Below are 18,104 nucleotides of genomic sequence, written 5' to 3'. Positions count from 1 at the left end.
GCAGTTTGCCGACCATGGACCTAGGCCATTTAACCACAATGATTGGTTAAGACTGAGCACTGTGATTCAAGTTGGACTAATCCAAAGTTAATTTGTTTAAGGTCATACAAATTGAAAAACCTAAATTCTAATTCAGGGCTATCTTTAAAGACAATGCTTTTATATTCTACACACGGTTCTCAAACTTTAGTCTCCAAGGCTTTTTTAAAATAGCTTTCTGGATACCACCTTCAGGATTTCTTATTTAGTAAGTCTGGGTTAGAGCTTGAGAACCTGCATTCTTAACATATTTCCAGGTAACACCAAGAATGCTGGCCTGGCTATTGCTTCTGGTGACTATACTCTACACAAGACTACTTGCATACAGGAAGAATAAAAGAGCATTAAATGCTTATTTTGGTTTAGGCATGTAGGGTTGTATTAAAATATAAAATTGTAGGCTGGTAGTAAGATTATTTTAGGATATTATAATGAAAAATATAAATATAGGTATAATGTCGCTGAAAGAGTGTTTACTGAAGGAGAAAACAGAGATACATTAGCCAAATGTTTTTGTTTGTTTGTTTGTTTGTTTGTTTGTTTTGGGGGAAGATATAAAGAAAACATAAATGTTAATGGACAGAACAGAGTACTGACAATGGGTTCACAGCCCAAAGGATAACAATTGAAATAGAGTTGACAGAAAGTAAAACTCATCAGAGTTTCGTGTTTGACAATTGTTAGTTTACATTAATGAACATTTTTATATAAAGCTATTTCCCAGCCAATTATAATTTAGCCACTCAATGTTATCTTATAAAATCAAAATACAACTGCAAAAACTAACACCAGCACAAACAAGTTCAAGAGCAAAAAATAGGAAACAAACAGAATGGAGTGTTGAGAACCTTAACATTTGGACTGAGAGCTGACATTAACAAATTGGTGTGTGAAGAAGGCTGGGCTGTGAGACAAATAGTGTCAGCTCTCGAATAAACAGCTTCAAACAGCTTAGATTTCTAAAACTTCAAAACGTGTTGTCTAAACTTCATGGCCCACTTTTGTCGTTATAATTTGGTGGGTTTTTATTTATTTGATGACCATAACCTTCTTCTTGTTTTTAGAATACGTTCTCTTTAAAAAGGAGCTGAAGCTGTTTGTCTCACAGAGGCTATTCCAGGGCTGGTAAAGAAATGGCCAACTCAATCATGAGATTTTTCTAACGAAAAATCAAATGAAGCCAACATTTGAAATATTTCACTGGCTTCTTATCAGTTGCGAGTTCGGTGAAACTCTAATAGCTGGAAATAAAGCCTTGCGATTTACTAATTAGATTTCGAGGAAAGTTGGTTGAATCATGAGATAGGGCATGTTCTGATGGTAACAGTCAAACCAGAGAGAAAAAGAGAGGTTCTGAGATATTAACTCCACATCTAATGAGACAGCTGGCTTTTTGCTTACCTTTTCTATTCTCCGCAATGTATCCTGGGCCCTATTTATGCAAGCTGTGCATTCTGCTTCCAGGAGGAAAAGACTGCTTACCTAGGGCGGAGCACACACTCTGTACATCAGAACTGGACAGCTGCAAGCAGACGTGGCCGGAAAGCCCTGACTGAGCTTTCTAACTCTATCACATCAGATGCTGCCTGGACATACCCAAAAGTTTTGTTTTTTGTTCATTATTGTTATCAAGTACACATGCACATGAACATAGTAAATGCATGAATTAGTTTATCTTTTTGTGTAAAACAATTTATATTCTCCTGGTTAAGGGACAACAGTTGTAGAACATGAATCTTGGAAGGACAAAGGAGGACAGGGAAAAGGAAGGAAGCGGAAGAAGAAACCAATCCAGTTCTATGGCTTGCAGGAGAATTTTTCTCTGGATGCTCCCAATTTTAAAATGTTCAAAATTTGTGCAACAGATTACATTACACCTATATTTTTGTGCTTTTCTATCCCATTTCTTCAGTAATTTTCCTGTATGCTTAAATAACAGGAATAGGAAGGGTTTGCTATACAGACACATTCCCTGCATCCAACGCTGGAGATAATGATTATATAGATCAGGGTTTAGCCCAGGATTCTGGACTTTTACCTATCACCAAACACCACACACTCAGATGCATTTCTGTTATAGAATTCCTAACCACTGTCTGAGAAACTGTTTGTATTCTCAACACTGTTATTATTCCCAGAAATCCTTGTATTTGACTTCTGAAGCCAAAAGCAAACTGTTTGAGCACTAAGACAAACACACCTGTGTGAAACTTATGTCGGCTTTCTCGCTGTGCGACAATACAGGCCATAAAGAGGTAAAAGGGTGTCTTGGGACAGATTATACCATATGCTTGGATTCACCTGCAGCATAAAGAGTTGCTGACATTATGCTAGATATCAATTCCCAGGCATCACCGCAGTTCCCTAAGACTGAGATTTCCTCTTGCACTGGAGTTTTACATGTAATGAAGAACATCAGGTATATTATTTTTATTTAATGGTTACCACCCATGATATCTCTGTAAAATACCCCTGTTGCTTTAGTTATTGGCTTGTTTTAACAAACAAGACCATAACAGTCCTGGCCGTGGTGATTCCATCACTACATTTTATGGGGAAACCAGGAGCATTTTTCTGTGCCCATTAGCAGAGCATATATCCTCCTTGGGTACTTTCTCTCTCTCTTAAAGTTAGCATACAGCAGGCTCACCCGCTCACAAGTAAATGGCATTGAGATAGCTCACAACAGTAAGTAGATGACACTTTTCTAATGAATTAGCCCAAGTCATAAAATATTTAGTTGAAGGGAGAGAATAAGTAGTTAAAATGGATTTCCTAGGGTGAAATTGGAGAATCATCAAGATAAAGCAAACAGAAACAAAACAGCATTTGAAGTTTTTATCCTTTTTTTTGTTGTTGTTGTTCATACTTAGGGGCCTGACTGAAATGCAGCATTCAACATTAAAGCAGCAATCTGCTGCAGAGTGGATGAATTTGTGATAAATGGTCCCTTGAGGTTTATAAAACATATTCTCCATAAAACAGCCCACAATATGTTTCTTCACATTAGTCAGTTCCTGACATTCAGGCTGCCGAAGCTCCAGTCCAGGGCTGGTCCCTGCCATCCCCTAGCTGTAAACAACTCTTTGTTTATGGCAGCAAAGCTCGTACATCTATTTCAAGGTTTTACAGCGATAAAAGGCTGACTGCCTACATAAACTGGAGTGGGCTGCAATATTGTTGCTTTGTTTATTGCTCTTTTACTGCAGTGGTCAAATAGTTCCTCGGAGACCAGACACCGGTTTTCTGCCATCTGTGCAGTGTCAGAAAACTGTACCAACTGAATCACTGCAGGAAATATTTATCACGAGAGGACTAATTAAATGAAATGTTGCCTCTCAGATTTGAATGGGAAATGCAGGTGATTAACAACAAATTTAAAGTAATCTGCCACCTTTTTTTCCTTCTTTTTACTGGATAGTGGCGTTCGCCGTGGGGACCTTGAACAGGATAAATTGGGTCTGCCTTGGAAGCAAGGATCCGTTGAACAGGACGTTTGTCCTGTGGGTGAAGGCTTTGTTTCCACTTGTGACATTTATATCTAAATGTCTCTGAACAACTTGAACCTCATACTTAAGGTTTATGGGCTATAAACTCCTACCCAGGAAGCTCATAGTAAAAACACTTGCTTTTGTCTTCAAGTATATGTCGGAATCAGCAAGTTCAAAGACAAAATCATTAACTTCAAGTTAAAAAAAAATGAAATTTGGTTATAAAAAGTTACGTTTAAGTAAAAGAAAATTGTGATAGTTAATAGGTGGAGATCATCTCTTTTCTTCCTGACAAAATCCTTGCATTTTAATTTGCAATGATGTGAGGATTTCGCTAATAGAAGTCTAAGTATGCTGTATTTAAAATATTGGGCTCTGGAGGGTGGGCCCATGTGTGATTTTGACATCTTTTTGGAATTCTGATATTAAAGTTTAAAAGATATATCTTACATCTTTGAATCTAATCGAGTACAGAGCTGACATAAGCCTTAAACAAATTGATAACAGTAAGGGTTTACTTTAAAATGTATGTTGCAAAAGAGTTCCTGAGATTTTAAATGTTCAATGGAATGATTTTGAATAAAAATAAATTTCACTATGTATATTGAAGAAAAGACAAAATAGCTTTCATACTTATTAATAAAATAAAATGTTCACTTAGAAAAATATTTAAGAATCAATAACTGCTAACTAAGCTTTTAATTAAAAAAGACTTTCTTTTGAAAAATAATGAACTTATTTTGTAACTTACATTAAAATGCTTATAAAAAGTGTTTTAAGATAAGAGAAGAAACTAGTGTTCAGATGAAATTGACTATAAAATATGGCCTTGAAAACATAATTAATAAAAGTATTTTTATTTAACATTAAATTCACACTAGTCTGTCAATTACAGGAAAAAAGCTATAATCCTGTTATATTATTTATATAACTGAATATATGGCAAAAAAAAAACAGGGGGAATAGTTAGAATCATTTTCTGTTGTATATAAAATTATAAATATGTGATATAAAAACCAGCAAACAAACCAGAATATCCTATGGGACAAAATAGACTGCTTCTAATACAATGGAAGTAACACAGTGAGACCTAGTGAGATGGTTGTGTACGTACCTAATACACATTACTACGATTTCCAACCCAAAAGGATGTTTTCATCTACAAATAAAGAAAAAATATGAAGATAGTTTTCATGTCAGCACATAATAAGTTGCTGAATAAATGGATATTGTATGGATGGATGGGTAAATTTCTGAAAATTTACATGAGAAGCCATAAATCTACAGGAGCAGGTAAATAAGTGAAGAGCAGCGCCTATGAGATTTATAGTGCTGAAGCATTACATTGTGTTCTAAGATTCCTCACAAAGTGAAAAAGAAAGATATATATTATATAATCCTCATTAGCTGAAGAAATAATGGCACACAATTATTAAAGAAGTAAGTAGTCGTCTTTACACTAGGGCTTTTTACATCTCCACAGTGAATTTTTAACAGAGGTCTCACAAAACATGCACAAACGTTGTTTATGTAGTCACGGGGGAATTTTTAAATCCATCACTAAACGAATCGTATGGCATGTATTGCAATTTGTCCTTATTAGTAGCAATGTTACTTTTGACCACTTGGCTTAGGTGGCATCTGTCAGGTTTCTCCACTACAAAATTCCATTTCCACTTTACAATTGAGTACAGTTAGTTCTGCTGTAACACTCCTTTTGATAATGCAAATTTATTCCAATGTAATTGACACATCAGGGAACTAATTGGGTGTAGCAATGCTGTGTTTGTTTATGTGTGATTTGGTTTGGAGGCACACCAGGTGAACACAGAAAACTATATCCAGTTGGATCAAGCAGTATAGAACTACACAGAAGGCACTCCTGCACACATCTCGAACATCTGCCCGCCACCTCAGTTGGCCATATATTTTATAAGACAAGCCCATTCATATTTGATGTTACAACTTCCTACCAATTTCAGATAAGCTTTCTTCTACCACTCTCTATGACTCACAAACTACAACACATCCATAACAAGAAGCAACTTTCAAGTCTTTTGCAAGGTAAAGTGCCATGTGTACTGTAGTATTATGTATTTCTTAACCACTTAATATATTACCATTTTTATTAGGTTGCTGACCTTCTTGTCAGTCACTAATATTATCTTTATCTTTTCCCATAAGCCTTATGGTTTTTATTGCACACCATTGCATAACCTGCTGATGTTTAAGAACATATATCCCTATAAAAGTATTACTGGTTATATAATCTGTTGTAGATAGTTTTAGGCTAGTAAATATCCTAAGTTTCCACCAACCTTTTATCCATTGATTTTATCATTCATCGTTCCACTTTCCAATGGCTCACATATCCAGTGTGGTCTCTCTTTTTAAATTATTCTAAATTTCTTAATCCTGAAGCTCGTTATATTGTATGACAATGTACAAGCCATTTTGGGCTCATCTTTGAAGTTTTGTCTTTTTCCATTTCATCTATTGCATATGGGATTAGTTTATGCTTCAGTACGTACTTTTTGCATAGTAATGATGCATTATTTTCATACAGTAGTTCATGCATTTTGAAAATAGACTTCCCAGGTGTGTCACTATTTACTGCCTTCTCTCAGCTGTTTGAGGTTTTGTTCTTTTTGGAATCAGTAGTCCCCTGTCAGCAATCCCCATGCTTCCTTATTGGGAGACACAAACCAGCACTGCAGCACATTTAGCCCAGCTTAAACATGGGAGGAGAAATGGCACAGCCTGGAATCAATAGACTTGTTTATTCTCAGTTTCTATCTATTCACACCATACCGTGGTGATAAATAACACCTTTCCCAATCGTATTTATCTCTCATCTAATTTATTATTCTGAAGTCCAGGAGAACTATGTTAAGTAAATAAAGTTGCTGTCAATTCTGTCTTTATATTGAGTAAGACTTTCCCTAAAGCAGGCTTAGAGGAACAAGAATAATAGTGGAACTGAGGAACTAGATAAAAGATGGAAGGTAAAGCATAGATTTCCAGATCGGAGATGCTCAGTTTGTTGCTGACCTGCAAGCAAGATGAACACATAGATCTTGAGACTTTTCCTGAGAGGCATATAGCCATTTCCCTCTTACTCAGGTTTGTTTGGTGATTCTGTTACTTAGGTTCTACAAAAAGTGAGAGATGTCCTACTGTCCTGGAATACTATAAATGTAAGGAACCTCAGTCTCCATTACCAATAAATAAGGAAGACATTGATTGCCCTAAAATTTGGGGGGCTCTTTTATAGAGAGACTACAGGTGAATGAGAACTGAATTAAAGAACAAGAGTACAAACTCACCAAGAATGAGATTAGGTATAAGGGATTTCTGGTGTGAAAATCTAAGAAGAGAATTGCTGCTAGCACCCTTTAAAAAAATCCCCATCCCAGAATTTGCTAAAATATATATTTTTTAATTATGTACTTATCTAGTTTGAAATCTGTCCTTTTCTTCATAAGATGAAATAGTGGAAATGCATATGTAATTTCAGTACTTAGAACATGTTTATTTAAAAATATTACATCTCTAAATGTATCCAATGATATAGTCACCCTCATCAATATGACATTCACAATCATTCTTCACAATCAAAATATGAGCTCAAGCTTTGTATATCATTTTCTCCTTTAATATGTTCTTTAACTTCCAACATGATTTCATAGAAATGAAATATAGTATTTTGTCCTTAAGAGGCTTAGTCATTATTGACCCCTAGAATACTATCCCTTTATTTTGCACCCAAGTCTTTTTATCTCTGAATAATGTTTTTCAGAGAACATTCTGTGAAAATGGGAATATTTTAATCTTCACTGTCCAGGAGAGTAGCCACTAGCCACATGCAGCTACTGAGCAGTTTTAACCATACTTGGCTTTTATTAGTTAAAACTTAAATAGCCAGATGAGGCCAGTGGCTATTAGCTTAGTCTTAATGCAATGCAGTCAGTGCAGGATGATTGGGCTCTATTTTTGGTGGTGGGAGAAGAGCTCTTGTAAAAGCAAAGGCAGAGAGAACCAGTGATGTCTCCATGGTAGATGAATGGAGCAATTCTTTTTCCATGAAAATATACATTTGGGAAATCTTCATGTTCCTCTGTACTTTTGAAAATTCCTGCCTCTACCCTTTTGTGGACTGGGGGGAGAATATTTTTATTCATATTTTTGTGTAATAATTTCTGGCCTGGGGTTTGTTTTCTCAAGAATCTGCAGTAACATACGGAGCAAGATGTAAATAGTATCAGCCCTAGCCGGTTTGGCTCAGTAGATAGATAGAGCATCAGCCTTCGGACTCAAGGGTACCAGGTTAAGGGCATGTACCTCGGTTGTGGGCACATCTCCAGTAGGAGGAGTACAGGAGGCAGCTGCTTGATGTTTCTCTCTTATCGATGTTTCTAACTCTCTATCCTTCTCCCTTCCTTTCTGTGAAGAATCAGTAAAATATATTTTTAAAAAGGAAATAATATCAAACCAAAGCTATGTGATAAAAAGACTATAAATCAGTTAAAGACTTGCAGGTTATGGCCTACAATCCTCCACGTTATTGGTGGGTTCATATCACATGGGCAGACGTTTGTTGTGCTGCGTGTGCAGTAATTCATTAGATGGCTCAGGGTAGAAATGCTCTAAGCAAGGCCAGGACGCCAAAACTAAGCAGCAGAAACTTATTTGGGATTCTTTGAATTGTGGCACCAGGTTAAATGAACTGCTATTGTAGAAACATCTTCAGATATCTTTAATGTCATTATCACTGGCCTACTTTTGAAATTTGTGAAGGGACATATTAGAAGATATTTAGAAACTTCGTATTTTATATGGTTTGACAAATCTGATAGCTAGAATGCTAGGGAGTTTAAGTATTACTTTGAATTTATATACAGTCTTTGTTCTGTCGGGAGCAAAGAACTGTCATAACTACAACTTCTTCCTGACAGTATGCCTTGAAAGTAGAAACGACTGCCTGCAAATAGAAGCATTTGCCTATAGAGAGGGGCCTTAGAAAATAAGTCCTAGTATTCAAATCTATTTTATTATGTGCCCACCAAGAATACATTACAGTCACATTACTTATTTTACTATCATAGCCTAACTGTCTTTCCAAATTACCTCTATATTTTAATTCATCTATAGTTACAAGATTTAAAAAAATGTTAACAGGAAAACTTTTTTTTATGTAAAAAAGCATAGGAAAGGAAAATAACCAATATCATTCTGTGAATTTCTTTGGAAATTGCTTGCTAGTGCAGTCATGAGCAGCTTAACGACTGGGATATGTTCTGAGAAATGAGTCCTTAGGTGATTTTGTCTTTCTGCAAACTTATTACGGTGTATTCACACAAACCTACATGGTATAACCTACTACACACCTACTCTGTATGGTACAGCCTACTGCTCTGTGGGGGAGAAAAAATAATTTTCCCTCTACCCTTCTGTGTTTCTTGTCTGAAACATTCCTGTAATAAAAGACAGATTAACAGGAGAAGAATAAACAAAAGACTAACAGTCTGTTTACCTACTGTACACAGGGAGAGTACCAGTAAAACAGAGGAATGCACCAAAGGGGCTTAAGCCACCATCTTAAATACCATCTTCAGTTGGAAACAAAAGATGTTGGGGATGGGGGTGTCAATTCTGGGAGGTTACCAGGAAGAGCGCAGTAAACAAAGGTGAGGTGGTTATGCAGGTATAAGCCTTTGCCTTCTGCATCAATAAGAGGGTCTAAAGATAAGGTTACCCTCCCTCTGCCCCCCCCCCCCTTCCTAGTATAGCTAGAGAGACATAGCTAGAGAGACAACCTTACAAATGGAGATTTTTCTTATGTTACCATTTGTCTGCTGGCATCAAAGCCCAAGAAGACATGAACAGGGATTTTCAGCAAAGGAGGTAGAGTTTATTAGTTGAGGAAATGGAGCCGTGCCCTGAATCATAGGTGAGCTAGTGCTCAAAGATCTGGCTCCCCTATGGCTTCTAGGGGAGGGGGAACATCATTAATCACCATGTCCAGGGAGTTCCTAGAATAGGTGTGCCACACAGTGGGGCATTTGGTAAATATTTATGAATAAATTATAATATTTTATATTTTCGTATACGAGGACATTTTTCTTGTTTTTACTTACCCACTTAGAACTGTCTGTAAAATTTTTGTTATATGAGCAGTATATGAACAAATAAATCGAATTTGGTACGAATTAAAAATCTGTTATCTTGCAAGTGATAGCAAAATTTGCATGCTATTACTTTTATTCGTAGAAAAGGTTTAATGTAGAATTCAGTTTAGAAAGGATGTTCTTGCCATTTTTATGTCTTGTAAACAGGATGTCTCTGCAATATGCTGCAAGTAGTATTCCAGATGCCTCATGCATTTTGCATTTATTCACAGCAAATGAAAATTTGGGAGGTATGGATATACCTCCTGCATCCAAGTTTCTGGTTCCTTTAGGACAGGGGTCCTCAAACTTTTTAAAGTGGGGGCCAGATCACGCTCCCTCAGAGAGCTGAAGGGCCGGACTATATGAACTACTAATTCCTACTGTAACACCTCGGCTGCGCTCACTGCCCAAAAAACCTGGCGGGCCGGATCAGACTCCTCTATGGGCCGCGGGCCGTAGTTTGAAGACCCCTGCTTTAGGACATGCTCTGGACTTAATTTTGTCCCCCGCCAAATTCACGTGTTGAAACCCTAAAGCCAATATTATGTTTTTGCAAATAGGACCCATTAACAGGTAATTCCGATTAATGAGGTCATAATGGTGAGGTCCTGACCCAATGGTGAGGTCCTGACCCAATGGAGAGGCCCTAACCCAATAGAAGTAGTGTCTTACAAGGATAGAAAGGGAGATTTTCCTCTCCCCTCTCTACCTGCACTCTGAGGATAGACCGTGTGAGTCAAGGTGAGAAAGTCAGGAAGAGATTCGTCACCAGAGGTGTGAGCATGGGCTTCTAGCTTCCCCACCCGTGTTACTCTGTTAGGACACCCCAAGCAAACACTGAGATAATATTTTACGTTTTTATTAGTTAAATGCCAGAACTTACTGGCATCCATACGTGCATAATTAGCTTCACCTGAAATCAAAATGATCAGTCAGCATGTTTGATTTTTGGTTTCTAACAATAGACACATTTTTTGTTTCTCTCACAGTAATCACAGAGAATCAGTGGTCACATAAAAGTGTACCTGTAAGCAGATATTTTAAAGCCACTTTCTCTTTTTATTTTTTTTTATTTCTGTACAGAACAGTATATTTAGGGGGAAAAAATATGGGAGGAGAAGGTTCAAAAGTAGTTTGCTCTCACCGTTCTTCCCACCTGGTTATCTTAAAGAGTTAAAGCGGGCTTGTTTGCCGGAGGATGGATGCCTTCATTATGATTGCAGAGCATGACTGAGACGAGAGAAGACTGAAGTGGGATCCATGGGAGAGTTGCTGAGCTAGGAGGAGAAGCGTGGCTTGGGACAGCTGATTTGTCATTGAGGCCTAATCTATCAAGGCAAGCAGGAAATATGCATGCCTTCAGGAGAATCTAGGCTGGCAACCGGGGTGTTGATGAAATGAGCCTCTGCATGTAGGCATGTGCTGTGGTAAAGCACGGCAATCATTACCTGATTCCTCAGCGGACTTTGTCAGTGCGAGCATCCTGTCTTTTGATGTAAAATGTCTTGAGCTGTGCTTATAAAATACCGCTCTCTCTGCTCCTTAAATGTTACACTTTGTAAGGCCTACCGCTCTGGTTTTATTTTTAAACCACAGAGAGATTTTGATGAAGCATGTTCATTAGGCCGCATTAATTATACATGCAAGAGCCATGAAACAGGTGTTTGGCTGGAAGAGAGGTATTTCATCAAAAAAATTGATCTTAAACTAGTATTTCATATGCTGTCCTTATTTATGGGCTCTCTCACAGAACATTAATAAAAAATTATGATTAAATGTCTAGGTCTTCATTTGGGGGGATACTCTTTTTTAGAGGGAGGCTGGTGTATTTGTGCTATAAATATTTTAATGTATATGTTTAATTTAGCAAAATTTCACTGTGCTTAAAATAATCTAACTTGAGAGTCCTTAGACAAAAAAAATCTGAAAATGATTTGGAATTTACTTGAATACATAATGTCACACAGGAAATAAATATAGTAGGTCCTTGGGTTACGTTGGAGATCCGTTCCCACAGCCCGACATATGTGGTTTTAGCCGTAAGTCGGAACTCACTTCCATAAGCACCTATGTCACTCACATGGAGCACATACACAGCAGTAATGAAGTGACACAGTAACAAAAATTTAAAAGAATCAAAAATGAGACAAGCAATAATCGTTATGCTGAAAGGCATCTGAATCAGTCTGTAGTGAGCTTCTTTCTCATTTTTGATTCTTATATTTCCAGTACGACATGATCTCACTCATCTAGGGGAAATGGTGAACAACATAGACTGATGAACAAGAACAGACTCAGAGATAAGGAGCCATGGGTCAGACTCAAAGGGAGGGTGGGGGTAAAAGGGAGAGATCAACCAAAGGACTTACGTGCACACATATGAGCCTAATCAGTGGTCAAGGACAATAGGGGATGGGGGCCTAAATAGGGGTGGGGTTGGGGGATTGGAATGGAGGATTGAGGACAAATATGTGATACCGTAATCAATAAAGAAATTAATTTTTAAAAATTTAAAAGAAAGATGATTCTTGACCTTTACTTGTGGTAAATAATAGAAAACAAAACACATATGTACATACGTTGATATGACAGAACATTTCTGTTTGTTTGTTTTTAATAAATAAATGGGAGATGGCGACATAACCATAAAACAACATACGTTGAGTCCGACGTAACCCAAGGACTGTCTGTATAAACTAAATCATTGTATGGTTGTTCTGGTTGAGTCTGCACGTTTCCAGTGGTTCTGTGCTTTTACGGTTACAACAATCTCTTCCTACATCAATCCTTTCTGGAGGATTTGGATCACCTTTCCTGCTATTACTTTTGAGGGACAGATTTCAGATGTTCCTGGTAGGTAAGTAATCAGGTAGTTTTATTTCTCCAGAAACTTCAGGCTTTTGCAAATTATACCAGGTGGTCAGAGGCCTTTTAAAAATAGCAAACAGCTTTCTCAGCCTTTATTGTAAAAGGCTCTCTCATAAGCTTTGTGTAAATTTTGAATTACCATATCTAAGCTCAGCTGAGGAGGATGCTTTTAAATATCCAAAGCCACAGAGTTGATGGCTTTGTGTTTGGAGTCCTGTATTTCACTTCCCAGAAATTTTCAGACGTTGGCTCTGGCAATGCTTTGCAAAAAATAATTGCTTCAGAGACCCCATAAGTGTTTGAGATCCAAAATGGCAATCTTCCTCTTACGTTCACAGCTCATGAGGAAGAAACAGGACAGGTGGTTTTATAGAAAGTAAGTCAGGAAGAGAAGGTCTTTAGTTGATTGATACTTAATTCCTCTGTGTTCCTTCAATGTTATATTTATGAGTACATGTGTGCATGTGCACATGAGCACACGCACTCACACTTTTTCTACCTTTCTATATATTTATGTCCAAGAATCTGTATCTGCAAAGACCTATCCCGCTAAACTCCAAGAGGCTTGTTATATTGGAATTGGCATTATTTATATCTTTTAAAAGAAATTGCCAAGCACTCTGTTTGGCATATATTAGTGTTAGATGCTTGAAACTCTTCCTTTTATTTTATTACTAGAGGCCTGGTGCATGAAATTCGTACACTCAGAGAAAGGAGTCCCTTAGCCTGGCCTGCACCCTCTTGCAGTCAGGAGCCCTTGGGGGATGTCTGACTGCTGGCTTAGCCCACTCCCCTATGCCAGCAGTCAGAGACATCCTTAGCGCTGCTGTGGAGACAAGAGAGGCTGGTCACCACCGATGTGCTTGCCAAGTGTGAGTCCAGCTTCGGGCTGAGCGGCACTCCCCCTGTTTGAGCGCACTGACCACCAGGGGGCAGCTCTTGCATTGAGCGTCTACCCCCTACTGATCAGTGGGCCTCATAGTGACCAATCAGTTTGCATATTAGCCTTTTATTATATAGGATGTTATTTTGTAACATGTTTGGGCTAGATTTTTATACCTAGATAATAGTGTATATATACTTAATGGAATTTCTAGAGCATGTTACTTCCCCCAAAAGAGAATTCACAGGTCATCCAATTTTGTGGGGTTACCTTTCATGTGGAAGAAATAACAGAGGACTTCTAATAACTTGTCCTGCTGAATAGAATGACCTAGATTTGTTGTATACTGGCAGAGCTGCTAGAGGATATTTTTACATTGCCATTTTGTCCTCAAGAGTTTATCTAACTGATTTCACCATATGAAATCCCTTTCAGGTTTCTTGTCTGACAATGTGGATATTCTATTGCATTTGTAGTATCAGGAAGCTGGAAGGCTAGAGGTAAGGGTTAGCTGGAAATAGGAGATAAAAGTTTATATTTCTTCTGTCCATGAAAGAAAAATCTACCCAGGAAAGGAAAACTAGCAGGATCTCTTCTTGTCCTACTCATTGTCTTGTAGGAATAAGAAGGATGGGTTTTATTATTATTTAAAAAGAAATTGAATTACCATGACAGTCCCAGTTTTAAAGTAGATAAGCAATGTGAATAATCAAAATTAAAACCTTGACCAAGCTGTGCAAAATTGCCTTCTAACTTTTTACTCCGTCTTGATGAAATGAAACATCTTTATTTCACACTCAATTTTTAACGGACTGATTATTATTATTATACATGATATTTTATTCCTCTCTACTTGTACCTAATTAATAGATATGGTAAGTGAATTCACCAGTATTTGCAAGTGAGATGTGTAAGAACATATGTCAGGCTCCTCAGCTTCCTTAGCAAACATTATTTGTGATTTGTATATCTGGTAGGGAATTGAAAGACATTGAATATTTTCTTTTAATTATGAAAATTTTGCCCTGCAATTTTCTCATTATTCATAACAAATGTGAATTAATTGTCAGACACACGGTCACAGTTATTCAATCACAGTGCTGTAGAGTTCTGTTTGCTGGAATGTAACAGTGTTTTTCGTTTCAGATCATTGAGTCCAATCAACTAAGTTATTATGGGATATGCAAGATGGGGCAAAGGTACATTCACAGTTGTGAGTAAGCAAAACTCAGAGTTTATTCTTGGGTTATTATACATTAATTTTTTTTTCCCATATGGACAACAGGAAACCTACTTTTTCCCCACACATTGTGCCTGTGTTTTACTAGTAATGAAGTTAAATTTCAAGGTCTTTCTAAATCTCTGTGTTTGGAACAAGTTCATCTCTTTCAGGATATATCAATAGAAGAGTAAAACTGTTTTCTCCTATAATCTGATTGATGTCTAACTGTTCCCCTGCCAGCCTGATTACTCCTAACTGCACTCCCCTGCAGATCTGGTTCCCCCCCCCCCCACCTGCCCTTCCCCGCAGGCCTGGCCCAACTTCCCTCCTCTGATGGCCTGGTCACCCCTAACTGCCCTTCCCTACAGGTTTGATTGCCCCCATCTGCCCTCCCTTGTAAACCTGGTCCCTCCCACCCTCCCAACTGCCCTCCCCTGCTGGCCTTTTCACCCACAACTGCCCTCTCTTGCAGACCTGGTCCCTCCCAACTGCCCTCCCTTTCTGGCCATCTTGTCATGGCCATCTTGGGTCCACATGGGGGCAGCCATCTTTGACCACATGGGGGCAGCCATCTTGTGTGTTGGAATGATGGTCTTTTTGCATATTATTCTTTTATTAGTTAGGATGGTTTCTTTTGCTGTGCAGAAACTTTTTAGTTTGAGATAGTCCCATTTGTTTATTTTCTCCTTAGTTCCCATTGTCTTAGGACAGTGGTCAGCAAATTATTAGTCAACTGAGCCTATCAACAGTGCAACGATTAAAATTTCTTTTGAGAGCCAATTTTTTTAAACGTCTTCTAACACCACCCCTTCAAAATAGACTCACTCACCCAGGCCATGGTATTTTGTGGAAGAACCACTCTCTAGGGGTCTAAGAGCAGCATGTGACTCATGAGCCGCAGTTTGCAGTCCACCATCCTAGGAAACGTGTCAGTAAACATATTACTACCAGATATGTCTGATATATTGCTGCCTATGGATTCTTCTAATATTTTTATTGTTTCCCATCTTACATTTAAGTCTTTTACACATTTTGAGTTTATTTTTGTGTATGGTGTAAGTTGGTGGTCTGGTGGTCTAGGTTCTTTTTCTTTTCTTTTCTTTTCTTTTTTTTTTTGCATTTGTCTGTCCAATTTTCCCAACACCATTTATTGAAGAGACTGTCTTGACTCCATTGTATGTTCTTGTCTTCTTTGTCAAATGTTAATTGAGCATAATGGCTTGTGTTGATTTCTGGGTTGTCTGTTCTGTTCCATTGGTCTACAAAATAAGATATATATTTAGATATACACAACTTATTAAAAAATAGCATCGCTTTGTTAGAAGGTAATAATTGACATTTAACCTAGTGTTGTACTAATCTATAGTTCTGACAAATGAGGCCACTGTAAACATTGTTGAATCATTTCATTTGATCTGCCTCTCTGCTTCTTGAGGTGCTTTATTTCAGGGGCTCTGCAGTGTTTAAAACTCTGAAAACATTAAGGCTCATCCTAGTATCCCTGATCATGTTTTAGTCAGGAAACCTAGTTTATATTGAATTCAGAATCCTCAAAGATTGGTAATTTAACGCAACATTCTAAAATTTATTTTGTGTGCCATATCTAATGCAGGTGTCAAGGAGGCCCTAAGAATTGACCACTGCCACAGTGAGATAGGACACAGCAAATCTCCACTGACTCTTAAAGTATTCACAGGGAGTGGCAGACGTCACTTTCCTTCACATTACATTAGCCAAGTCAAATCACTTGGATAAGCCTAACTTCAAAGGAGTTTAAAACTATAATCCTACCCTGTACCCAGAAGAGCAAATCTGAATTCATTTGGCAACCAGCTATAATGACCAACTTATCCACCTATCCCCTATAGATTACATTCTTACAGATATAATTCTCTGATTACTCCCAACCCTGTTTTCTTTTCTCCCTTCAGTGTAGTTCCACTGTGTTCTTGGAACTCCAACCCATAGTAAACTGTGGAGGGTGGCTACAGCGTTTGGACAGGATAAAGACTCGGACTGACTTATGGCAAAGCCACATACAAGTCCCAGCTTGGAGGGCAAAGCCCTCCCAGCACAATTATGGCCAAAAGGCTATGGTTGTAAGCTTGACCTTATAGTCTGATCCTGCATTCCTCAGTCGCTAAGGGAAGTGCTGCCAAAGCAAGGCTAGATAGAGTTCAGAGAATGGCAACAATAGGAAAGAAGCAGATTTGAAATTTGCAAGAACATTGTAAACATCTTGTCCTTGTTTTGCTTTGTGTGATCTGACTATAAGACAAAGATTTGGTTTACAGGCTGTGTCACTATTTCCTCATCCAGGCACAGTGATCCACATGGTCCCAACTGTATTTTCTTTTCTGTTTCCTTTAATCCTTCACCACTCTCCTTAGGTGCTCCCCTGGCCATACTGGATGTGGTTCAGTAAACAGTCATAATCCCATTTCAAATTTCCTACTTAACTAAAACCTGAGTCTCTTATAAGAAAAATTTGTTCTCTTACTCTCATAATTATTCATTGTTCCTAGAGTACTGGTGCATGAAATTCATGCAAGGGGGTGCAGAATCCCCTCAGCCCAGCCTGCACCTTCTCACCTTCCAGGACCACTGGCTTTTAACTGTTCATCTGCCTGCCTGTTTGATCACCCCTAACTGCCCACCTCCCTGGTGGCCTGGTCACCCCCAACAGCCCTCCTCCACTGGCCTGGTCACCCCTAACTTCCCACCAGCCAGCCTTGTCCCTCTCACTGCCACACGCTGCTGGCCTGGTTGCCCCAAAAAGCCTCTTGTTTGGTCATTTGGTCACCCCTTCCCCGCCCCCCCCCTGCCCCCCTGCTGGCCTGGTTGCTCCATGTGACCTGTTGCTCAGTTGTTTGTTCATCCCTCACTAACTCCCCTGCTGACCTGGTCACCCCACGCAGCCTGTTACTTAGTCATTTGGTTATTCCTCACTAATATCCCTGCTGGCCTGGTTGCCCCAATCCGTCAGTTCCATTGTTTCAGTTGTGATGGTCACTTAGGCTTTTCACAATGACGGACATCACTTTCCTTCACATTACATTAGACAAGGTCACTCCTCACTCCCCACCCCTCTGCCGGCCTGGTCGCCCCTCACTGCCCCCCCTCTCCCCCCTGCTGGCCTGGTCACCCCATGCAATCTGCTGCTCAGTTGTTTGGTTGGCCCTCATTAACCCCCCTGCCACCTTTTATACATATAGATTTTACCCATAATTGCTAGAAATTGATTTAGCATTTTTTAATGTAACTTCTGAACTATATTTTCATTAAAATTTAAAGCTTTGGGTGAAACCGGTTGGGCTCAGTGGATAGAACATCAGCCTGTGGACTGAAAGGTCCTGGGTTTGATTCCAGGCAGGGGCATTTACCTTGGTTGTGGGTACATCCCCAGTGGGGGTGTGCAAGAAGTGGCTGAT

At 38.6% G+C, this 18,104-nt stretch overlaps 1 protein-coding gene across 1 annotated transcript in view; it reads left to right on the top strand.

Annotated features, from left to right (window-relative positions):
• Nucleotides 1–18,104, top strand: part of PTPRD (protein tyrosine phosphatase receptor type D) — a 1,977,099-nt gene that overhangs the window by 84,449 nt on the left and 1,874,546 nt on the right. The gene's annotated exons all lie outside the window — the stretch shown is intronic.

Source organism: Pipistrellus hanaki, assembly GCF_964339955.1.
Source record: "Pipistrellus hanaki genome assembly, chromosome: 11".
NCBI classification, from domain to species: domain Eukaryota; kingdom Metazoa; phylum Chordata; class Mammalia; order Chiroptera; family Vespertilionidae; genus Pipistrellus; species Pipistrellus hanaki.
The sequence above is the reverse complement of the archived record's forward strand: the minus strand, read 5'-3'. Positions and strand labels throughout refer to the sequence as shown.